At 41.5% G+C, this 26464-nt stretch overlaps 1 protein-coding gene across 8 annotated transcripts in view; it reads right to left on the minus strand.

The window, feature by feature from the left end:
* Positions 1-26464, minus strand: part of NTNG1 (netrin G1) — a 411337-nt gene that overhangs the window by 291782 nt on the left and 93091 nt on the right. The gene's annotated exons all lie outside the window — the stretch shown is intronic.

Raw genomic sequence — 26464 nt, forward strand, 5'->3', positions numbered from 1 at the left:
ACAAGAACATGTCCATGTTGCCAGCAACAAACAATGCTTTTCTACTTTATAACTCTATAGCAGGTTAGAAATTGAAAGGAGGTACATAAAAAGTACTTTGAAGCTTTCAAATAGTTCTTGGTGAACCTGTCATAGAGGTCTGTGTTCTATAGCAGGTACTTCCTAATATAGAATAACAAAATATTTTTCCTGTCTCCGTGTATGTTTCGTCCTGGGGCTTTGATGTCTTCTCTCAAGTCAGAATACACTGGTAGGTAAATTGGTGTCCTCTCATTGTAAACTAGGTGACCGAGAAACAACGGATTGTGAGTTCCTTTGGTAAACAGGGACTGATGTAAATGGTTTTATATACTCTGTAAAGCGCTGTTGGTGATGTATAACAATATAAAATGAAATAACAGTAATGCCGCGTACACACAATCGGAATTCTCATCGGAAAAAGCTCTGCCGGTTTTCCCGATGGAATTCCGACAGAATTCGACTTAAGCTGTCTTGCCTACACAAGGTCACATCAAATTCCAATAGTTTATAACACGGTGACATACAACACGTACAACGGGACTAGAAAAAGGAAGTTCAATAGCCAGTAGCCAAAAGCTTCTGTCTCGTAGTTGAATCTGAGCATGCGTGATTTTTGGCGTGTCGGAATTGCATACACATGATCGGAATTACTGATAGAAAGTTTTTCCGTCGGGAAAATTGAGAACATGCTATCAATTTTTGGCTAGCGGAAATTCAGGCAGCTAAACTCCGATGGAGCATACACACGGTCGCATTTTCCGATGAAAAGCTCTCATCTGTCTTTTTCGGGCCAGAATTCCGATCGTGTGTACGCGGCATAAGTGGTCTTGCTATGCAAGAACACTTAATAAAACAAAAAAAATGGTTGCTAACCTTTCACGTAGAAAATCTGAGCATGTGGAATGGTTTGCAAAAAGTGCTTTATAAGCTGTTATGAATTGTAATGCAAACTCATGCAAATTTTCTAGGCAATGTTGTGACAAGAAGTTTAACATCTTTTCTTCTACTAATTAACACATGGATTGTCATTTTGTGAAAATTAGCATTTGGTAAATATGTATTTCTCTAACATAGCTCATATACAGATATGCACAGCATGAGTTTTTATGCACGGATGTCATAATATTATGATGCAGCTCTTAATAGGCTGCCCAGTACCAAGGCTGTGCAAAGACAGTGCATGCGGGACTAATATTTATTGGAATTTAAAGGCTGTCATATATGAGAAATGTATGTAACACAGACTAATAATCAGTTGTTCTTTTGTCATTGTGAAAAATGGCCAAGAAAACAGTCTGTATCCTCCATTAAGCACAAGACAGGCTGAAATTTGAATCAATATAGTAATGATTACTATCTGATCTATAATGCAATACTGAAATATCTGTCGTAGAAACATAGTTTGAGTAAAGGCTATAATGCAGTGTATGGTCAGTCACTGTCACCCATACTTATTGACTTCAATGAGAAATGTTAGCCATAGGCTTCTTTCCCTAAACTAATATGAAACGTAAAGGAAAGAGCTATTCAAATATGCCTTCAGTAATATGATCCAAGAAGGAAAAGCAAGGTGGTGTACAATCATCCTCATCAACTATATACGAATCCTTACCCTACTTTCTGTTGTGGTTACCCTATCCTAACTGCTACATTGTCATAAGGTTTATTTTTCCCTTCATCATCATCGGACATTGAATGGGATATCAGGCAACCAATTTGTTAACCTTCAAAAACACACTAATTAATATGAGCAATGTAGACAAAGACTCACCCAAGCTCTACGGCATGTTTATAAGATGATGAGCTGAACAGCGGTGCTCAGGCCATTGTGTCAAACAGCAGTGCGACATCAAAATGGTAACATGTTTCGGCAAAAGCCTTTCGGCAGGAAGGCTTTTGCCGAAACATGTTAGCGTTTTGATCAGTTTTGATATTGCACGGCTGTTTGTGCTCAATAAAGATTTAAGAAGAAGCAATCGAGTTGCCGGCATTATTTTGCAATTAATATGAGCACTTTGATAAATTGCGGTAGATGTAATGGACATCAGAACATTACAATCTGTTGTCCCGACTCTGTGATAGAGATCTAGATAAACTGATGAACAAGGTCCTACAATGAGATGTAAAAGGGTTCATGCTTAAAATTTATAGCAGGGATAGGCAACCTTTTGAGTGGTTTGCCAAGAAATGTTTTCAAAGAAATTGAGTGTGCCGATTTTATAACAAAAAAATGTCAACTTCACACTCTCAATCACGAAAAGGATTTTTTATAAAGTAAATGCTGTAAACTACTTTAGTAGTGAGAAATTAACATCCTACATACATGTCTCAGATCAGCCCCAATTTCTGCAACTCCCCCCTGCTCATCTGCCCCACCACTGTAACCCCTACACATCTGCCCCATCACTGTAACCTCCTGCTCATCTGCCCCACCACTGTAACCCCCTGTACATCTGCCCCACCACTGTACCACCCTGCTCATCTGCCCCACCACTGCACCACCCTGCTCATCTGCCCCACCACCATAACCCCCTGCTCATCTGCCCCACCACTGTAACCCCTGTTCATCTGCCTCACCACTGTAACCCCTTGTACATATGCCCCACCACTGTACCACCCTGTTCATCTGCCCCACCAATGTACCCCTTTCTCATCTGCCCCACCACTGTAACCCCCTGCACATCTGCCCCACCAATGTACCCCCTTTCTCATCTGCCCCACCACTGTAACCACCTGTACATCTGCCCCAATGTACCCCCTTTCTCATCTGCCCCACCACTGTAACCCCCTGAACATCTGCCTCACCACTGTAACTCCCTGCTCATCTGTCCCACCACTGTACCACCCTGTTCATCTGTCCCACCACTGTACCACCCTGCTCTTCTGTCCCACCACTGTAACCCCCTGCTCACCTGTCCCATCAATATTCCACCTTTCTCATCTGCCCCACCACTGTACCACCCTGCACATATGCTCCACTGCCGTACCCCCATGCTCTTATGTCTCACCACCGAACCATCTTCTCATCTGTCATAATACTGAACTTATTGGCTCATCTGCCCCATCACTGTAACCCCCTTGCTCATATGCCCCACCACTGTACCTCCTGCACATCTGTCCCACCACTGTACCCCCTGCTCTTCTGCCCCATCACTGTAACCCCCCCTGCTCATGTGTTCCACCAATGTACCTCCTTTCTCCTCTGCACCCCTCTGCACATCTGCCCCACCTCTGTACCCCCTGCTCCTCTGCCCCACCGTTTAACCCCCTGCTCATCTGTCCCACCAATGTACCTCATTTCTCATTTGGCCCAACATTGAACCTCCCCGCTCATCTGTCCCACCACTGTAACCCCCTGCTCATCTGTCCCATCTCTGTACCCTTCTGCTTTTCTGTCCCACCGCTGAACCCCCTTCTCATCTCTCCCACCACTGTACCTTCTGCATATCGGCCCCACCACTGTACCCCCCTGCTCTTCTGTCCCACCACTGTAACCCTCCTGCTCATCTGTCCCATCAATGTACCTCATCTGTTTCTCAAATGTCTCACCACTGTACAGTACCTTCCTGCATATCTGCTCCACCACCGCATCCCCATGCTGTCTCACTACTGAATCACCTTCTAATCTGTCCTAACACTGAACCCATCTGCTCGCCTGCCCCACCACTGTAACCTTTCACATCTGCCCCACTGCTCTGTCCCACTTCTTTTCTGTCCCACCACTGAACCCCCCTGCTCATCTGGCCCAACACTAAACCCCTCTGCTCATCTGGCCCAACACTAAACCCCCTGCTCATCTGGCCAAACACTGAACCCCCATGCTCATCTGCTCCAACACTGTACCCTCCTGCTCTTCTGTCCCACTGCTGAACCCCCTTCTCATCTCTTCCACCACTGTACCTCCCTGCACATCTGCCCCACCACTGTACCCTCCTGCTCATCTGTCCCACCTCTGAACCCCTTCTGCTCATTTTCTCCACCGCTGTACCCTCCTGCTCATCTGTTCCACCACTGTACCCTCTTCTCATCTATGATATGTGTGATTTGCAGAGTGGTGAAAGGAAGCAGAGATGAGACACATCTACCTGTCCTGGCACACTCATCCTGCTGATCCACCTCTCGCATCCAGCCCACATGCTTGTGTGCGATGTGTGTGATGTCACATACAAGCCTCTGGAATAGTTGCGCAATGATGAACTCAGGTCAGGGGCATTTTCTGAAAGCAGTGGGCCTGTGTGCAGGATCATGAGTTGGGCCCCCGCAGCTGAGAAAAAGTGCGGCGCTCTGCGCTGCAGCAAAAGTTGGGTGTGATTTTCATTGAACTGAATACTGGCTGTGACTTAAAGTGACACAGAGTTCAGGGGTTCAGTAGTAAGTGCTGCAAAGGTTTCAGGAATAAATTCAACAAAGTTCCCAGAAGCTCAACAGTAATTCCACAAACTGTCACCTTATTGTGATTTTCTCAATCGTAGTGAAATCCCTTCTTTCTGAGATTGGTAGTGGCAAACAAGCGAATCATCCTCCTCCAGATAGTGGGCGGGGCTAGCAGGACTGTGATTGGCTTTAGCAGTGGCCAGTGACAGTCCTCCTCCTGGAAACAGGGACCGAACCCCCTACCAGAACTGCACCCAATCTCTTCCCCATCACAAAAGCTGATGATCGCAGCTACAGCAAAGTTAGAGAGCCAAACAATGTTTCCCATCTTTTACAATGTGTATGGGCACAGTGCCTCCCCCTCAGTGCAGGTGCAGCGTGAGGAACTCTGAAACTGGAATGCATTAGTGTCTCACTGACACTTTCCTTTGTTCTGATTGGGAGGGAGTCGAGTGTCAGCAAAAAAGTTTTGTGTGCCTCTTGCAGCACCAGTGACGGGGGTTGCCTACCCCTGCTTTATAGTATGAAAATCTGTAAGTTTGCCTTCAAGGACACTGTGAGTTAGTGTGGTGTAAAATTAGAGGTCAATAAAATTACCACAAGCCTGTTAAATGATTCTACTTGTAGACCTCTTCCCCTAACCTAGTGCAAAATGTCTTTGAAGAGCTATTCATCTATGCCCTCAGGAGCAGGATCATAGAAAGTATTCATCCTTATCCTACTTTTGAGTGTGGTTACCATATCCTAAATGCCACTCAGCATTCTGTGGCATTTGATGCACTCTTTGCTTGGATGTAGGAGAAGGTCTTCTTATCTGCCCTTACTTGCCAGTGTCCTCTAAGTCTCCTACTCTGCCATTATGGCAACCCAGATTTATTTTCTGCCATCAAAGCCTTTATCCTTACCATTACTTTAAGGCACTCTCCCACCAAGCCATCACCCTAAATCAGATTTCTTGCATTCCACTACACTAATCAGACCTTCTTTCCTGCCATTACCTTAATCTAGCCTTCTTCCATGCCACTACCCAAATCCATTCTTTTTTTCTGCCATTAGTCTAACTCATTCTTTTACTTTGCTTTTACCCTAACCCGACCTTCTTCCACACCACTACCATAAACCCAGCCATTTCCCTTTCCCCTACACTAATGCAACCTTTCCTAGGATACTACTCTTACCTATTTTTTTGCAATTCCACTACCCTAATCCTGCCTTTTTCCATGCTACTAGTTTAAAGCGGGACTACACACCCTTAGTCAACATTGACTATTTTTTATCCTTATGCTGCTAGCATTAGAAAATAGGTAGGAAAGTATTTCATATTTAAAAAAAATGTTTTTTAATTTCTTCAGTTACTTTCTGTTTTCCAGGCCTAGGCAAATGATTTCACACATCCCAGAAGTCTTCAGGAGGGGAGGCAAAGTTTTCTCAGCTAAGCACACTTTCAGCTAAGCACACATAAATGCTACAGGAATAATCTACCCTTACTCAAAATGGCCATGGACAGAAATGCTAGGGGTATTTTCTCAGCAAAATAAAGTATAGAGATATGGATGGATGGATGAGTTTGCTTTGAATATTAAAAATACATTAAATTGGGTTTATGGTTTGTGGTGCTCAGATGTAGTGTAGCTCTCCTTTAACCCAGTCTATTTCTGCTTCTAGCTCAAAACAGTCTTCTTAGCGCCACTACCTATCCTTTCATGTCATGAAAGGATACGTTCACCTTTCATAAAATGTTACATGTTACACCCATATTTGGGGTGTAACATGTAACATGCTATGAATTCACCAGCCACACATCTCCTGCTCCCCACTGTGACAGCTAGCAGGAAACTCCACCCCTCCACCTGCTAGTTGTCAAAAAAAACTGCTCCACCCACCTAGCCATATCACTCATTCACAGCACTCTGTGAATAGAAAACTACAAGGTCTGGCAGCTTTTGTGGCTGTCGGCTTGTAGTTTCAATGAACTACCACAGCACTGAGCGCTGTGGTAGTTCATTCATTCTTCCTGTCAGAATGTATGGGCTTGCTCGTACGAGGTAATAGCAAGCTGGTACACAGACGGATCTGGAGGAGACAAGCATGGTACCAGCAATCTGCTGATCACTGGTGCAATGCTTTAAAGGCTCCAGAAACAAAAAAATAATACATGCACATTTTTTCACTGGCAAAAAAAATGAGCATTTATTATTTTTTGTCAAAAGATAAACTTATCCTTTAACCCAGTCTTTTTAAAAGCTACTACATTAACCTTACCTTCTTCCATGCTATTATTTTAACCCAGCATTCTTCCCTGACTCTACCCTAATCCATTCTTCTCCTTGCCACTACCCTAGCACAGCCTTTTTTCTTGTCTCTACCATAATCCAGCCATTCTCCTGCTGCTACCCTTTCCCAACCTTTTTGATGCCACTACTATATTTCTTTCTTATACCATGCCACTACATCAATCAGCCTTCTTCCTTGACTCCATCCTAACTTCCTTGCCATTACCATTCCCAGCCTTCCTTATTGTCAGCCCCCTAACTTAGCCTAATTTCATTTCGCTACCCTAACCCAGCCTTCTGTCCTGTCTCTACTCAAATCCAGCCTTTCTCCTGCTGCTTCTGATGACGTCACATCGATGATAAAACACATCAAGATGAAACGCATGGTGCGAGTAGCTGAGCCCTAGGGGGAATGCATGCTGACCTCTAGATTATTGCTTACACCAACCCAAATTTTCTTGCTTACTGCTACATGGGGCTATCAGGCAAGGGCTATTTTTATGTTGCCATGGATGTCACTCTGCTTAAAGGCTTTTAAATACATTTTGAAACTTTTTTACGCTATGAGGAGTTTTTTCTTTTTATTTCTGGACTAATTGAGAGACCCTATCCGTGTTATCCCAAACTGCCGGACAGAGAGGATGGGAGATCCGGTCGATGTTTTGTACCCGGGCCACGGAGATCATAGAAGCCTGATTTGACTTCTTTTGTCATAAGACAAAGAGAGTCAATGACATCTGGTGAGTAGGGAATATGTATTCAGTATTGTTTGCCATTTGTGTATCCTTTGGGAAGGAACATTTGGTATATCATTGGATATAGAGGGCTATATGCAGTTAAGGCTATCTGCATACCAGGGAGAATTGTCTACATAGAATTACGTATTTTATATAATCTATTACATTGACTTTATCTTATATATTTTCTTCAATCTTGTCACAGTAATTAATGTTTTTTGAATTTATATACTTTTTTATTGTCTGTTTGCACATTGTCACTTTAATACTCACTTGTAATTTGTTGTATACACAGTAGCAAGCTCTGTAAATCACGGAGCTTCTCTCCAGTGTACTATTTATCACATTTCTCCTGGTGCTGCCCTATCCATAACTTCTTCTATTTCACTACTCCAACCCAGTCTTATTTACTGTCTCTATCCTAATGCAGTCTTCCCCCTGCTATTAACCTCATTTCTACAGCACAAAAGGTAGCTGCACCTTGCATCCCGATACTTTAATATAAGGTTGTGCCCATTCACTTTATCCCTGCTGCTTGGTTGCCGCAAATAGCTTAGCAGCTGTGTCCTGGGTCAGAAAGGATGATAGGAATGATGGGACAGTATACCACCATATTAGATTTATCCAGGATACAGGATAGATAGGTTGATAAATGTCTTAGTTCACTAATCACTTATTATAAAGTACTTAACCGCCACTGAATATTGTATGTATTTTACCAAGGGATAGCTAGTTAGATAGAAAGTAAAATTAGAATATATATATATACATATATATACATATATATATATATATATATATATATATATATATATATATAAAACTATTTTTCAGAAATAAAAAAACTGATAATTGACATGTGCGTATGTATTCACCCTCTTTGTTATTAAGCCCATAAAAAGCTCTGGTGCAACCAATTACCTTCAGAAGTCACATAATTAGTGAAATGATGTCCACCTTTGTGCAATCTAGGTGTCACGTGATCTGTCATTACATATACACACCTTTTTGAAAGGCCTCAGATGCTGCAACACCTACGCAAGAGGCACCGCTAACCAAACACTTCCATGAAGACCAAGGAACTCTCCAAATAAGTAAGGGACAATGTTGTTGAGAAGTACAAGTCAGGGTTAGATTCTAAAAAAATATCCATATCTTTGATGATCCCTAGGAGCACCATCAAATCTATCATAACCAAATGGAAAGAACATGGCACAACAAGAGATGGCCACACACCAAAACTCACAGACCGGGCAAGGAGGGCATTAATCAGAGAGGCAGCACAGAGACCTAAGGTAACCTCGGAGGAGCTGTAGAGTTCCACAGCAGAGACTGGAGTATCTATACATAGGACGACAATAAGCTGTACGCCCATAGAGTTGAGTTTTATGGCAGAGTGACCAAAAGAAAGCCATTACTTTCAGAAAAAAACAAAATGGCACATTTGAGTTTGAAAAAAGGCATGTGGGAGACTCCCAAAATGTATGGAGGAAGGCACTCTAGTCTGATGAGACTAAAATTTAACTTTTTGGCCATCAAAGAAAACACTATGACTGGCGCAAACCCAACACATGACATCACCCAAAGAACACCATGGTGAAACATGGTGGTGGCAGCATCATGCTGTGGGGATGATTTTCAGCAGTCGGGACTGGGAAACTGGTCAGCATTGAGGGAAAGGTGGATGGTGCTAAATACAGGGATATTCTTGAGCAAAACATGTACCACTCTGTGTGCAATTTCAGGTTAGGATGGAGGTTCGCCTTCCAGCAGGACAATGACCCCAAACACACTGCTAAAGCAACACTTGAGTGGTTTAAGGGGAAACATGTAAATGTGTTGGAATGGCCTAGTCAAAACCCAGACCTCAGACCAATAGAAAATCTGTGGTCAGACTTAAAGACTGCAGTTCACAAGTGCAAACCATCCAACTTGAAGGAACTGTAGCAGTTTTGCAAGGAGGAATGCTCAAAAATCCAAGTGGTAAGATGTGGCAAGCTCATAGAGTATTATCTAAAGCGACTTGGAGCTGTGATAGCTGCAAAAGGTGGCTCTACAAAGTATTGACTTTAGGGGGGTGACTAGTTATGCACATTGACCTTTTCTGTTATTTTGTGTTATTTGTTGTTTGCTTCACAATAAAAAAACAAACAAAAAAAAAAAACAATCTTCCAAGTTGTGGGCATGTTCTGTAAATTAAATGATGCAAATCCTCAAACAATCCATGTTAATTCTAGTTTATGAGGCAACAAAACATGAAAAATAAAAACCAAAAAATGTAGCGCTTAAAATAGAAAACACCTTGTGGAGAGCTACACCAAATAAAGGCAAGTGCACTTAGTATAACTACACAAGTGTGAAAAAGTCTTAGTGACTCGTGACATGAAAAAACAAAAAAAGTTCAAATAATGGATGTACCAAGTGGCCTGGGACTATACCAAGACCCTACATAAGAAAAGACAATAGTCTCTATAATCCTAGATGATCACTTCACGGTAGAGAGTAGTCAGGATCTGTTGCAATGCCACACATCAAAATACCCCAGAGGTGAAGACAGCAGCTGGATGTCACCCTTCATACAGATACCACGTTATAAACAGGAAAGGTAATGGAAACACTTACCCGAAGGTGTGGACCCACACACCTTGGTGGCGAGTCATTCAGACATCAAATTGTGATAGACAGCAATTCCTCCATCCAGGTGATGTAAACCTCAGCTATGCCAATACACCATCCAATCTCGGGGTATCCAATCTGGGACGTTTTTTCGGATTCAAATTTAGAACTTTTTGGTCATCTATTTACTATGTAACAATTGAAATACATTTGCAAGTAGCTTTTAAGAGAATGCTACTTAAGATCAAATGATTCAGAGTACATCATTGGCTTTGGGGTTTACAGTAGGTAGTATAAGAGCAGCCTGGAAAAAGTATGATTATTGCCATTACCTTTTATTTTTTCCTAAGCAGTAAGTAGTATGAGACTGGTAAAGCAGCTATAATCACCCAGAGCAGGGGCGTAACTATAGGGGGTGCAGCAGTTGCGACCGCAACCGGGCCCTGTGATGCAGGGGGCCCATGCAGCCCCCTCTACATATGGCTGCTCTTTAGTTGTGCATTCCCCGCATGACCTGTGTCCTCAGCCGGCTCCTCAGAGTACCCCTCTCCTGCTCCATGCATCGCCACTCAGTCCGATGTCTGTTCTCCCCAGCCAGAGTCCCGCCCACCCCGAGTCCGGCCCACTCTGCACTGCAAACTTTTCCCGGATAAACAAACTTTAAGCACACAGATGCAGTGCAGCCCTATAAGAGCCGGCTCCCCGGAGGACACTGCAGGCTTGTCTGCCAGCCCCCCCCCCCTCCTCCCCGTAATACACAGATGATGAAAGGTCTTTCTGGGAGATATGCTGATCGCCCGTGCAGCACACTGGATGGAGCCCAGGCCAACATGGATGAGTGCATGGCCTACAGCTTGGTCATGGTGAGTGAGAGGACCCCATCCCCCACATACCATTACATACCCCCTCCATCTCCCCCTGGGGACAGGGACCCCTTCTCACGTGGGGACAGGGACCCCCACTTCCCCTGGGGACAGGGACCCCTTCTCACCTGGGGGCAGTAACTTCATCTGCCCTGGAGAAAAGGACCTCATCTCTTCTGGGGACGGGGACCCCATCCTGCCTAGGGACAGTCCCCCAATGGGGCACCTAAATAAAAATAAAAATACTGATACCAGTGGTGGAACTACAGGGCTCACAAAGGTCATACCTGTGACCACGCCCTGGAGTTCCACCGCCGGACTCGGAGGGAAGGGCCCTGGCTGGGGTTCAGGGGGGCCCTTCATGGTTTCTTGCATTGGGGCCCTGAAGGTTCTAGTTACGCCACTGACCCAGAGATACCGTTTTCTGTAGGACAGCATTAGCAATTCATATAAGAGGCAAATGTCATTAGGAACTGGTTGCTGTGGAATCACTGCATTTGATCTCAAACACTGATAACATTGGTATTGATTGACATATTCTCTACTTCTTAGACTAGACTGAATCCTCTCATTTGGAGTTTAAATGCCTATGCATTGAAGAGCCATGTTAATAACACAGTGGTTCTTAAAGCGGGAGTCCGCTGGGACTCCGCGTTTTTTTTTTTTTTTTAAAGTCAGCAGCTACAAATACTGCAGCTGCTGACTTTTAAAATAGTGACACTTACCTGTCCAGCGCGCCCGCGATGTCGGCACCCGAAGCCGATCTCTAGATCGACACTCGAGTGCTGCCGCCGCCATCTTGGGTATGGGAATCAGGAAATGGAGCCTTTCCGCTTCATTTCCCGGTTCCCTACTGCGCATGCGCGAGCCGCGCTGCGCAATGAGGACGGTCCCCGCTGCCTCTGGGATCTGTGCGTTTCCCAGCAGGCAGCGGGGCACTTGCGGAAGGGGCGGGCACTTGCGGAAAGGGGCGTAATGTATGCCCCTTTCCGCAGAGAGCTAGCCCGGAAGTGGGTGCAGTTACCTGGATTATCCAGGTAACTGCACCCCCCTCCCCCCTGAAAGGTGCCAATTGTGGCGCCGGAGGGGGGGAGGAATCCGATGAGCGGAAGGTCCATTTTAGGGTGGACCTCCGCTTTAATGAGAGAAACTTTTAAAACACCATAAATAAATACATTTATATTTAAATATTGGTATATTGGTATTTATAAAATACCAGCAAATTATTTTCGCATTTTTTCCTGGATAGGCTTAAGGGAATGGTTTGTGGTTTTGCATATATTGTACGTCTTTCTTTATTAAGAATAGAAATTATAAACAATAGTGTAAAAGAATAGTAAAACAAAAAAGTAATATTTAAAAAAGAGATTTGCTTTTTTAAATATTAAATACTATATAAGGATATTGTATTTTAAAAGGTTGAGTTTTAGACAAATGTTTCCCTATCATCAACTTCAATCAGAAACAGCATGATTCAAAGAAGACAATTTCTCCGTTTAGAAAATCCATCATGCTCTGGCTATCCTTTTCATATATTAAATGTTTATTTGTAAAACAAAATATACAGCAAATAATAAAAACAAATTAAAAAGCATATTAAAGCATATTAAACTATATAGCATAATTTTTTTTATTGTCCCCAAATCATTATAATTGTCTTGAAAGACTGGGTTCACACGTGAATTGGATGTGGGTTTTGCCACATTCAATTCACTTGACAGGAGACTGTGACCGGCTCTCAATGGAACCGGTTCACAGAGCTCTGGTGCGGTCATGGTCTTCATTGGAAAAGGGTCCAGTGCATCTTTGGCTCCATTTCAGGTGTGAATTCAGGCAAAGCTTCAGGCCTGATGTTCACCTGAACCAGTGTATAGGGACACATTGGACCCCCTGCGTGGACACGCGGACACATCAGTTTGAACCCAGCCTTAAAGAGACTTGTTATAAGACATATTACAGGTTCCCTATTGAATTGAAGTGAAACTCACATGGGTTTAATGTCCAACCCCAGCTATAACTTTTTTCTTTTGTTTTAAATAAAGTTGGAAAGGATTAGAACTTTTCTTAGGGCTTTATTGCTGCCTATAACATGTATTGTGTAGATTTACACTCGCTGTGTGTCTCAGTGACCCACTATAAAACCAAGACAGGGGTCACAGGGGCAGGAAAGCAGTAAAAAATAAGTTTACCCACTGTACTAGAATTTTTCTTTTTTTTGTAGCTTTCTTCATCCCTATTAAAGAGCTTTCCCATCAGCTCCTGTTTGCTCTGATTCCCTTAATACATACATAATACATAAGGAAATCACCCAAATGGAGACAAAAAAAAAATAGTTTCTTAATTTACCTACTATATCTGTAGCTAATCAGTTCTGGAGTTGGAATTCAACTTGTGCTTCCTCTTATGGCTGTGGAATAAGAAGACAAGTGATGGGCCCAGGCACTACATCCTAGGAGGAGGTCACATGCTCCTGCATACTTAGGCCGCGTACACACGGGCGGATTGTCTGCCCAACTAAGTTCGTCAGACAATCCGACAGACAGTCCGTTCAAAATTTGAATGAACGGACTTGACCACACACGATGAGCAGACAGTCCGCTGAAAGCGTGCGCAATGACGTGTACAGCACGTACGACGGGACTAGAAAAACGACGTCCTATACACTGCAATGCAACCTTCGGCCATGTAAATCCTTTCTGAGCATGCGCCATACTTAGTCCGTCCAACTTGCCTACACACGAGCGGACTGTCCGCTGAAACCAAGTTTGGACGGACAAAACCAAGTTTGAACGGACAAAATTACGGAAATTTCCGTAAGACTTTGTTCGTCAGACAGTGCGCTGAAAAAGTCTGCTGAAGCCCACACACGAGCGGATTGTCCGCTGAAACACGGTTCAGCGGACTAAGTTGGACAGACAATCCGCCCGTGTGTACGTGGCCTAAGAATGACCTAGTATTTGCCAAAGACTCCGATGGAGCAACAGAGCAGTAGAGGAGAAAGATGATGGTGAGTATCCTTGGAGAGAATATGTTGTTGTACTTAGTAGATAATATGTCACTTTGGCCCATTCAGTAAAGTGACAGATTCTCTTTCTCTCTGAATCAGGATTTTATAATATGACTTCCAACACTAGAGACCACAGTTTACTATTTTAAGGGCAATGAACAGTACAGATTGACAGAGCTTGGGGCACTTGACAACACAAATGTTGGCTGGACTTTAAACATATAGATAGAAAGAACAGCTAACAAATACAGGAGGAAAAGAGATGAACATGCATAATGGATGGTAACACACACATTATATCTTGTATATTTAGCATAATGCTTTGATGTACGCTAAATAATACACCAAAAATACATTTGAAGTTGATGATCTCATGTTGCTGGCTTCCTCTAATCTGTGTATTTTTACTTATCAATGTTAGTGAAGAAATCATAAAGCCAATTGCTGGGTCAGTTCAGCTTCATTTGGTTTTTTTCTAACAAGTTTACCTTCAGCTGGTTTTCAAATAAGTGTTACTAATTGCTCCCTAATGAATTCACAAGCTACATATTTATTTAAAAATCAAGCCCTCAATTCATTTAATTACAATGTTCTCATCTTGAAAGTACTTGTGTTTTGGTTACACCAAATTATAGGGAACAAATAGGCTTTCCATAGGTAATTATGCCTCTTGTCTTCTTACAACCTGCGGATCACTTAAAACATCTATCTAGTTCAGCTAATTTGGCAACTGCAAAATCGTTGTTCTAAGGATCTTCAAACATTTCCGTTAATGTTTTTGTGGAAATGTTAATTTCTTTTTGATGGTAATATAGTTTGAGAACATTACAAATATTTGATTTAAGACTATTAGCATGAGTCTAATCCTTGTTCTTTCTTCTGAAGTAATGTTTAAAAGAAACCGGTCAAAATAGAAACACAGCAGCTGCCACTGCTGACTTGTATTAGAGAGTGTGTGCTCCAGAGCATCATCCCTATCCTTGCTTCAGTAATGGGTGAGTCAGGTACTTGGAAAAAGCGTACCAGGAATCAGGGTTATATATTTGCCTCAGTCTGCAATGAGTAGTGTTGTACATAAAACGGGAAGGGTAGGGATGATTGTCCTAGTGCATGGGTGCTCAACCTGTGGTCCTCCAGCTGTTGCAGAACTACAAGTCCCATGCGGCATTGCAAGGGAGAGGCATGATGGGACTTGTAATTCTGCAACAGCTGGAGGGCCACAGGTTGGACACCCATGTCCTAGGATATAACCCTTATAAAAGAGTCAGTAGTAGTAGCTCCAAAATTTCCATCCTGAGATGTTTATAATAACCTACTCATAGAGGGGAAAGGATTGTTTATTAGTCTAGCCCAGTGGTCCTCAGCCTTAGTCCTCAAGTACTCCCAATGGGCCATGTTTTCAGATTTTCTTTTACTTTGGACAGCTGTTTTAAATCAATATCAATGACAGGGTAATAATAAGAGCAATTATATCTAAGGGATGTCCCCAAAACATGGCCCGATGGGAGTATTTAAGGACTGAGGTTGAAAACCACTGGTCTAGCCTATAATAGGCAGATAGGGAATGATCTCATATCTACATGCTGTCTGCAAAATTCTGGCTGACTGATCCTGGAGGAAGACTTAGTAGATTGGCAAGGACTTACTGCCCAATTGGGATTGTTTCTGTAAAGTAAGTCCAGTAGTAAAGGTATTTGCTCAGCTTGTAAACACAAATGCTCAGCAAACACATGTAAATCTGTTTATGTAATGAACATTCTAACAAACAACAGTATTAGCTATGGAACCATGACATCGGGAAACCACCCAACTTTTAAAAAGTATCACTCAGACAATAAGCACTTATACCTGCATGTGTGCATATTTTCCATGCGTATACATGTTTATGTATTCCACTGAATCTACCAGCAGCCCTCTTATCTAAAGGGAATGATCGATTGCGACTCATATAATTCTAGCAAATGTCTTTTCCCCAGAAAATGGTGTGACAAGGGCTACAATGACAGGTAGAACGACGAATGACAAGGGCAAGCTTTTGGGAAAAAAAAAGCCTGAACAGATAATGACAGACTCCATCAATTATACTTCTGCCGGTACTGCACCGGTAGACTTTTCTGCCACTTCAACATATAAGGGGGTGTCAGTCATGCACCTTTTACACTGCCTATGTTTAATTAATACTGCTACATTTTTATTCTTTATTTTTTACACGGACTACAATGAAAGACACCAACGTGCAATTGCGAGCATTTTGGCAGATTGCATGTGTCAGTAGCTGAAAAACACCCACTGGAGTGGGGGAAGAACTCATTACTGAGATGGGAAATGATTTACTTTATGTGTCCTGTTTTGTGCCTAATATCTAGAATCTTAAAGACATATTATCAATCAAAAATGCAAAAGCATATTTGGATAGAACTTGCTTGGGTACAATTTTGGAATAATATTACCAGCTTAGTGGTTTATTTATGATGCAGATATAGACATTTGAGGAGAGGTTTCTTTTGGTTCTTTTGGAGATTTTGTAGAATGTAGTTTTAAACCCTACCTGGACGCCATTTAACCTGCTAAAGCACTGCAAACAATTGCCATTTTGTAACCATAAATAATTTTTTTTCACATGCATTTCCTTGCTATCAATCATCTTTTTAACACTTGTAGCTCCTTCCAGCCTACATACATGCCTTTTAGCAACCTGCACATCATTGATCCAGAAAAGGTTGCCTATAGTTATAAGAGTGGACCATGCTTGCACAATGTGTTAGCATGTCCCTCTATAATAATCACTAGGGGTGCATGTGACACGGTGACAGTTGCACAATTGTGAAAGAATTGACAGGAAGTGCCTAAATCACCAGGTTTTTTTTAAAAAAAAGAAAAGCTGCTGATTTAAACATTTTGTAAATAACTTTTGCAATCACATTGCTATGCTAAAGCTTATACAAGTTATTATTGATTAAGTTTAGATCTACTTTAACAATGTGGTCTGTATATGGAGAATCTCATGGTAAATGGATTATAATCTCCTTTTTATCCCATTGACTTACCAGCTGGAAAAAAAATATTTTGCATTGTCACTGTATTCATCTAATGTCTATGTTAGCAGACCTGCCATCCTTAACCACTTGTATTTACCTTGACAGTATTTCAACAAGGATAAGGTCAAGAGGCACTGTGGACACTCAAATGACAAAAGCCCTTCTTTCCACATTTTCAGATGATGAATGCATTCTCCCTTAATTTACACTGAACATCTAGAGGAGAACTCTTGTAAGCCTATGAATATGAGTTCATTATAATTCTTTTTATTGTTATTGTGCATTTTACTACAATTGGGACTACATTACAATAAAACGAAATAGTCATAACATGCATTAAAAGTCTATCCAAACATTCTAAGGCTTTTTGATGTCAGGCATGCAAAAGTTTGATCGACTTGCAAAAGGACTTGAGCTTTCAGCAAACTGTGATTAAGTCATCCATAAATATGTCTTAAGGATAAACTCCATAAATATGTCTTAAAGATAACCTGTTTCTATGAAGCCTAGGGGTGTTTTTTCTTTCAGCTGTTTGGAATGAATGTGGAAAATTGTAGTTAACAATGACAATAAACAGCATATTGTGCGAAGGTTTATGATTGTTCCCCAGGCTGCAGGAATTTATATGGTCTAATAATGGTATTTTATTTTCACTCTTATAGTGTGTTGGTCCTTTCAAGGGATAAACAAAGCAATGGGAATAAAATAAGACCCACAACTGGGAAGGCCAGTAGTGAGTACAATTAATTGAACTGATTGTATCATATGAGTTGTTGCTTCAGGGTGTAATTTACACCTCCAGTTTTTTGCGACCCTGCTCCTTTCTTACCTTTCACGGTTTGGTAAGGAAATCCAGCAAACAATGTGACAGCAGCCTCATCCTCATTTGATATATCACCAGGTTCTTTAAATTGATTTCATTAAAATCTAAATTTACCAGTGTGTGAGAAAAGTGTTGAGCAATATCCCAGTCATTCAGATGGCCATAGTTTTGGTCCTCGAAAGCTGGGATTTCACATAGAGAAAGACAACAAGGTTATATAAGCATAAAGGGTGGAGAATGGCAAAGAGACCATAGAGCTCCTGAGAGGGAGAAGAAAGGTTTTTCTTCATATGCCCTTAACCCCTTTCTCGTGATGCATGCTGGGGGAGCGGCTGTACCAGGAAGTCAGTCACAGTGTGTGTGTGGGACTGGGAAGCAGCAGCATGATACTTAGAGGGAGACCTGTTGTATATGTCTCCTCCATGTAAGAATGTACATCACTTTCTGAGTGAGTAATAAAACCTTCCCTGGTTATGGATTGCATCCAGCCTGTGTGTAACCTGCTGAGCAGATACTGGCAGCATTGCTAGCAACACCCTGAGAGACCCCATGTTGAAGGGACATAACATATATATCCCTTCACTCAAGACCAGCATAATTGTAGTTGCTGTTTCTTATTTTGCACAATTCAAAGTATAAAGGATGCCAAGAAAATGCTGCAAGAGCAATGTTTTAAGTGTTAGAATAGGGTAACTAAGCTGTAAGGGTTGTTTGAGGGACTGAATGTAACCATAGAGTTTTAGAAATTCACATAGTGTTCGGTCTTTAACTTGTCCTGTGTCTAATTTTTGCTTAAGGTGTCATGGAAAATGAAAATTAACCTATACTCAGTTGTTAACATAAAACCTTATGGGATACATAAATAAGTAACAAAATGATTGACATTTTACCTTTCTAGGAGAAAAAGATGCTCCAGTTTTCTTCAACGGCTGATTATGGGACCAAAGCCTTATCAGCTGGTCACATGATCTTTTTTGATGAATGGTTGACATTGGCTAAGAGATCACATGATTAAATGCTTAGGCAGTGAACACTTTATCAACAATTTAAAGTGATATTTAACCCCCCATTTTTAAGCACGTTCAGTGGTTGATTACTAGGTATGCAGCTTTTTTATGTTTTAAGCCTTACCTATGTTCTAGTTTAAGCTGGTGTCATGACTGCTGCCCCCTGACTTCCTATTTCACCTTGCAGCATCTTACAGTATCCTAGGGGAGACACCATTACATACAGGAACTAGAGCTGTTTCTCCCTATGCTGAGTGCATCAATAAAAACACACAGCCCCATAGCGTAGGATGGCAAGGTACTTGCCTGCTTTTCCCTTCTCCTCCCCCTTCCAAGCTAACATACTGACTGGAAACTCTACTCTTAACTGTCTTCCTGTGAAGACTGGAAGTTCAGGGAAGTAGCCATGATAGTGTAGAAGTCAACAGAATAGAAAGTTGTAAACTGAAGCTACTAGATTAATGCAGCGTACACACAATCGGAATTCTCGTCAGAAAAAGCTCTGACGGTTTTCCCGATGGAATTCCGACGGAATTCGGCTCAAGCTGTCTTGCCTACACACGGTCCCATCAAATTACGATTGTTTATAATGCAGTGACGTACAATACATACAACGGGACTAGAAAAAGGAAGTTCAATAGTCAGTAGCCAATAGCTGCGCATGCGTGATTTTTGCCGTGTTGGAATTGCATACACACGATTGGAATTACCGATAGAAAGTTTAGAAAGTTTGAGAACATGCTATAAATTTTTGGCTGCCGGAAATTCGAACAGATAAATTCCGATGGAGCATACACACGGTCGCATTTTTCGATGAAAAGCTCTCATCTGTCTTTTTCTGGCCGGAATTCCGATCATGTGTACACGGCATTAGAATTAGTACAAATAGTGTGCTGGGGAAATATTTATTTTTTATTGTTCTCAATGTGTTAAAATACAAAGCAAAACTTTATTTTTCATTTTGGATAGAGTGGAGAGGGATTAGAATTCCTGTCAGGTTTTTATTGTCTGTGTTCCTAGCCTAAATTTTAGCTTGTACCTATAACATAAATAGCGGGGATATTGTTCAATGGGAACACTAGTTCTGGTGACCTTGGTGACAACCTGGGGTTCCCTCACTATAGAAGGATTTCTTCTCACTTCCTGTTTTGGCTATGGAACAGGAAGTAAACGGAAATCTCCCCATTGGGACACAGATGGTAAAAATAAACCTTACAGGAGTTATAACCCTCTCATAATCTATCCAAAAAGAAAAAATAAATGCCCTTAGTTTTATTTTAAGTTAAAAAAAATGCTGACAGTTTCAGACTACCTAACCACTTGCCGCAAATTGTAGCTGTTTGTTGGTACTTTGATGCTAAATACCCTTGTTATGGCAGCAGCTAGCTGCCATAATTCCAGTATTTTCAGAAAAAGTGAGCGGTCCTCTTTAAGATAAAAGTGGTCTCTGTGGCGGATTTGATCACTTTTATTGGGGGTCGCACTCCGGTAAGCAGCGGAGACTATCACATCCTTTCCTCAGACTGGCCTGGACATAACATTGGATGTCGGAAGCGACGTCAAACGTCACTTCCGCCTCACATTGAGGAGGTCCTGTCTGGCTTTTTTTCTATTACAAGGGATGTTTACATTACTTGTAAAAGGAATAAAAGTGACCTATTTTTTTTTTTTAAAGGACAGTGTAAAAATAAAAAATATGAAGTAAAAAAAATAAAATAAAAAATTTAAAGTGTCCCTTCCCTTATTTTTTTAAGTCAAAAAAGTGTATTTTGTTCCAAAATAAGCTTGAAGCAGAGCCTACAGGAAAGTTAAAGTTGAAGTTTGGTGGGGTTTATTTGGGGGGGGGGGGGGGGGTAGTGGTGATACAGTACCAAACTCCTTAGTTACCTGTTAAGGTGTGCATTCAAAGAGCTACAGGTTGCTGTTTCACATTACAATTCTTCCTCTATACCACCGTACAGAGGGCATTGTACTGCCCAGAGTGGTATTTTTCAGTGCGGTAGCTGCTCTCCCACCCCTTCCTACTCCTTCTGCAATTTACAGAACTAATAGTATTATTGTACCACAATGCAACATATTCTATGATTGGGCCGGGTGATCTTGTCGTTCATCTGCTCCTATTCCATTTACAGAAAGGGTTGCACCGAGGGAAAAATAATATTAAGAGTTTTGATACCAAGGGGGCAGGAAGGGGCGAGTGAGCAGAGTAAATCCTTGACACTCTGCTTCTGTTGGTAACCTCTGCAATACCAGAAGATTGTTGCCCTGCGCTTTACCCTGTGGCATAAAGGGAGTCTTTTTTATAACATGTAGCAGCCTGCAAGACTTGGGATACACACCATTACAGGTAAATAATGTGTTTGGTGTGGCATCCTGCAAAAAAAAAAAGACTAAACTTCAGCTTTAAAACAAAAATCTAAACAGATATAAGTAATCTAATTACGTATTAATTCAACATATAATAAATGCATTTTCAAATAGTACTTTAGTGTTTCCAACATTTGCTTCTTGCAGTTTCCTTCAAAACATGGTTCAGACTTGGCAAGGACAGAGCAGTACTGTAATGCCCTGTACACACGGTTGGACTTTCTAATGGAAAATGTGCGATCGGATCTTGTTGTTGGAAAATCCGATTGTGTGTGAGCTCCATCTGACTTTTTCCATCGGAATTTCCGAATCATAAAGTTTGAGAGCAGGATCTAAAATTTTCCGACAACAAAATCTGATCGTTTAAATTCCGATCGTGTGTAGACAATTCCGATGGACAAAGTGCCACACATGCTCAGAATAAATTATGAGACGAAAGCTATTGGCTACTGCCCTCTTTATAGTCCCGTCGTATGCGTTCTACGCCACCGCGTTCTGGACGATCGGATTTTCCAACAACTTTGTGCGACCGTGTGTATGCAAGACAAATTTGGGCCATAATCCGTCTGAAAAAATCTGACGGATTTTGTCATCGGAATGTCCGACCGTGTGTACAGGACATTAGAGAAGCTGCCTTTACTACATTGTACATTACACGGGAACCTTTTTTAGTAGAAAGGGAGAGAACTGGGTTAACCTCATCAGTTTATTGGTCTTTCACTGTCCAATCACATGTTGGGAGGTCCTTTACCAAGCTGAGTTGCTTTAGATGCAGTAAAGAAAAGTGAGGTCAGTGCTGCCTGACAAGAATGTCTGGATTAGAAGGCTGTTAGAACAAGATTTCAAAGATTTTGGCAAGTAAGAAATTTCACACTTACATCCTTCTGCAGTGAATTTGCATTCACTACTACTTCACAATATTTCACTACTAATGTTACTGCTCATTCAGCCATTTCAGTAAGGCTGCATTAGTAATATTTGCTTTAAATATATGACTCTTATGCATTCCATGGTTTGGAAAGCTGTGACATTTCTGCAAACATATGCAAGTACTCCGTTTTGGGATTTTTTTTTTTTTTTAGTCCATATAGCACACATCACAGACCTGGTCAGCAGTGTGTTTTCAACCAGCATTATGCTTTCTTCTGACAGATATACTGGGCAATTCACAATACAGGCTGCTAACAAAATGTGCATAGTCTGCAAAGTTTCAGCATGTGAGATATTGTAGTAGAGTGCCATTATAACTTAATGGATGGACAAAGGACTTATAGAATGCAAACCATCACTTGAAGCCAAGTTTCCGGGCCTCTGTGTTTTAAACAGCACATATGATATACTGTACATAGAATACCATATAACTCATGTATAGTGCTGTATCACCATTGACAGATACTTGAACAAATACAGTTATAGAACTGATTTTTAATCAGTGATAATTAATAAATAGTCAAAACATAGCTACTTAGGAAAATAAGTACTGAAGATAACAATGTAATAATATAAATAAGTTTATGACCAATGTTGGTCTATTTTCCCATCTATCCTCATACTATAAATATTTAGTAATGTAGAATATTTTACCAGTCTCCACAGCTGGGATGCATACAGATGAGGTTCCGGGACCAATGAATAATGCAGACAGAAAGCAGAGACAAAGTCTGCAGGAATCCTCTCTGCTTCAGCTGGGGTTTCTTTGGATTTCCGTAATATTTGTCACAGGAACCGAAAGGAATCAGCTAACAAAGTAGGTCTATGTCATCGACTTTTTACAAATGTATAACTCATATTCAAAGTTCATTCTGCTTAAGGGATGATATCTCAATAAATGTATTATGATGTCATGGGAATTCCTCCTCCCCCTTAATGCCAATTTAATTCCCTGTTGTTTGGAGTTTCAGATGGGTAACATTCTAATTTTAAATTGTTGTGAACTTTATAAAGTTAGGCTGTCAACAAAGTGCATACATCTGTAAAGACTTTAATAATGACTGGGTCCCTGTATCAAAAGGAAGTTATACAAGTAGTCTGTGGGCATAATACATATATTTGTATTACATAACAAAGCTACTCCTGGGTGTCTGCAGGCACAAAATGTTTTAAAAGGAATATTATTCTGAAAAGGGGAGGACTGGGAACCTTTGGCCTGGGGAGGGGGAGTCAAAAACACGAACTGCCATTTCCATAGTAGGGACAGTTTCTTTTGATCAAAGAGTGTGCCCCACATAAAGTGTGCAACAGTGATCACGGGGCATGGTGGCTGGTTTCCTATAGAACATGGGTGTTGGCAAGTGCAGTTACTATTCCACCCAGCAGGTGGCACCTTGCCGCTTCAGGGATGTAGTGGAGTTTAAGGGTATGATGTTCCCCTGCAGCTTTCATAGCTGTCACCTGGGGAACAGCTGTTCGATTGGACACTGCAACCTTTAGTGACCGTTCTGCGGACATTTAGGTTGGGGTATTGCTTTTAAATAGTATTGCCCTACTAAGTTTTATCATTCATTTGCTAGTGGACAGTGTATGGAGAGGAACCCCATCTGACAGGGACAGAGGATTAGCAGCTTCATGTTTCACACACCACCGGTGTCAAGAGCTGCTGCTCCTACCTATCCCTAGCCTACAGAGCTACTACCTGTGTCAGTCACCCTGCCAGTCGGCCACCCCTCAAGCAGACAGATCCCAGTAGTATAGACTGTGCCTGTACTGTGACAAATTGTGCCCCTTGGGATATACCGCAGCTCATTTGTGACCCAGGGCTGTAATATCCCGATACTGTTTGGCCTATTATATATATATATATATATATATATATATATATATTGTACAGGACGCCAAGGCTGTGTCCTGGGTGGGTGCTATGTAGCACCTATATTCGGGTTGTGGTCCCTTTAAGGGAATCTCGGTAGGCTTCAGGGGGTCATCCAAAAATGGGTGAGAAATTCCGGGGATAGTTTTTAGGAGAGGACTGACTCGCAGGACTGACTCTATATTAAGAGAGATAGTTGGGACCCAGAATTTGGGGGGCTCTGAAGTGACATTTGGGTGGGAAAGAGCCTCCCTCTCTGACCACAGGGATTCGGCACACAGGGGGTTAATGACCTCCAAGAAGACAGCTCATAAGACAGGAAGTAGTAGAGAGGTGGTGGTGAGGAGGAGTAGGAGATTAACACCTGTCTGAGGAGCTGTGTTGCTGTGTTGCTGTTTTGGAGGCTGCAAAAGATCTCTGTAAGGACTCTGAAAACTTTGGGGTGAAGACCCGACTACAGAACTGTAGGTGCTTCCTTTTTTTATTTTTGTGTGCTGAAGATAAGCAGACTTTAATTTACGTTTTATTTGTGTGCTGAGGAAAGCCTTATTTTTGATTTAATTATAAATAAAAGTATTTTGGTTTCACCTTTTACCGGTTTATGCACTTGGTCTCGCGGAGCTAGTATCCCCAAACTTTACAATATATATATATATATATATATATATATATATATATATATATATATATATATATATATATATTATTGCCCTATTACTCCTGTGCTGTTAAGGCATACCTCCCAACTTTTTGACATGGGAATGAGGGACACCTATCAGCATTGCCACTCCCCCTTAAAGGAGAATTGTACAAAAGAACAAGATTGGTTAAACCCACAAGTGCTTTTTTTTACCACTATTCTTCCTTTATATTGGCTTTTGGAATTTACAAATGCAGTAATTTAGAACTCAGATGAAAGGTTTGGCACTGAAAAACACTATTTGATACATAAAAAGTGCATTTTGTATACATCTATATAGATCAGACCAAAATGAGGGACAAATGAGGAGGAATGAGGGACAGAGGGACATTGCCCCAAATCAGGGACAGTCCCTCAAAATCAGGGACAGTTGTGAGCTATGGTTAAGCAGTGATAGCTCCTTCCTGAGAATGGTGCTGTGTCTGAGTGGAGTGGCAATGGTACCAGTTACCGCTACTGCTACTTAGCATCTTACTATGAGTGTTACTGAGCCTGTTACTACACGTGATACTGCACCTGCCACCTTAAGAATATGTGTATATGTGCTTACCTGTGTACCACAACTGTTGTCATGAGGAGTAATACTAGTTCCAGCCCTTGCGTTCATCAATCAACTTTCCCATCTGCTAACCTGAAGTCTTCTCAATACAGTAAATATCAACCCTTTGTAGACTCTGTGTGTACTTCTACCTTTATTTAGGTACCCTACTCCTGACTCTGCCAAAATGGTTGGCATAGTGATGAGGGGGAAAAAAAGTGGAAGAGGAAGAGATAAAACCAACAAGAATGCACCCCCCCCCCCCCACATGCATTACATATTAGTTCTGGGGCTGTAAATCAATTAATGTGTCTTTCTTTCCTTACCCAGAACCAAAGCTACAAGGGCAACTTTTAAGCTATTAAAATTGCTAGTGATGAACTGCTGGAAGTAGTCACTGTTTCCTAAACCGATGGGACAAATGGCCCCCTATGTTATATACTACACAAGTAACATGTAGTAGTGCTCAACTGCACACAATTGGAGCATTGCTTGACTCTACAACCTGCCCGTGAATCTTAAACACTCCCATCTGGTGAAGAAGGCACATCAGAGGCTGTTCTTTCTTACGAGACGTAAACAGGCCAGGCTGTCTTTAAAGCTCCATAGTGGATTATAGGTAATGAAATACCAAACCTGCACACTGTGTATGCTGGTGGAATAAAGAAAAGGGCGCGTAACATCAGCAAAGATTCAACTCACCAAGGACACAGCGTGTTTATTCCACTTCAGGAAAAAGATACAGAGCAATCAAGACTCAAACAAACATACTGAAGTACAGGTTCTTTCCCAGAGCTGTAATGTCCATTACTCTACAGAATACAAACTGCCAAGAATAATAATGCACCTTTGTATTTTATCCTTTATGTGCAAACATTGGGGGTTATTTACGAAAGGCAAATCCACTTTGCACTGCAAGTGCACTTGAAAATGCAGTCGCTCTAAATCTAAGGAGTAGATCTGAAATGAGTGGAAGGTTTGCTGATTTTATCATCCAATCATGTGCAAGCTAAAATACTGTTTTTTATTTTCCTTGCATGTCCCCCTCGGATCCACAGCGACTTCACTTTCAAGTGCACTTGCATTGTAAAGTGGATTTTCCTTTAGTAAATAACCCCCATTGTCTTAGTATTTTTTCTCTCATTTTAATATTTGCATTATTTTGACTACACTTGTTTGCATGGGCTATTGCCTATATTTTAGAGGGAAATATTGTGAATATAGCAACTTTACAAGAACCTAGTTAGAATAGAGAAGTGGGCAGCCATGTGAGCTGAAATATTGCATGCAAGTT

Source organism: Lithobates pipiens, unplaced genomic scaffold (genome assembly GCF_037356315.1).
Source record: "Lithobates pipiens isolate NorthernLeopardFrog02 unplaced genomic scaffold, aLitPip1_a1.2 Scaffold_23, whole genome shotgun sequence".
Taxonomy (NCBI): Eukaryota; Metazoa; Chordata; class Amphibia; order Anura; family Ranidae; genus Lithobates; species Lithobates pipiens.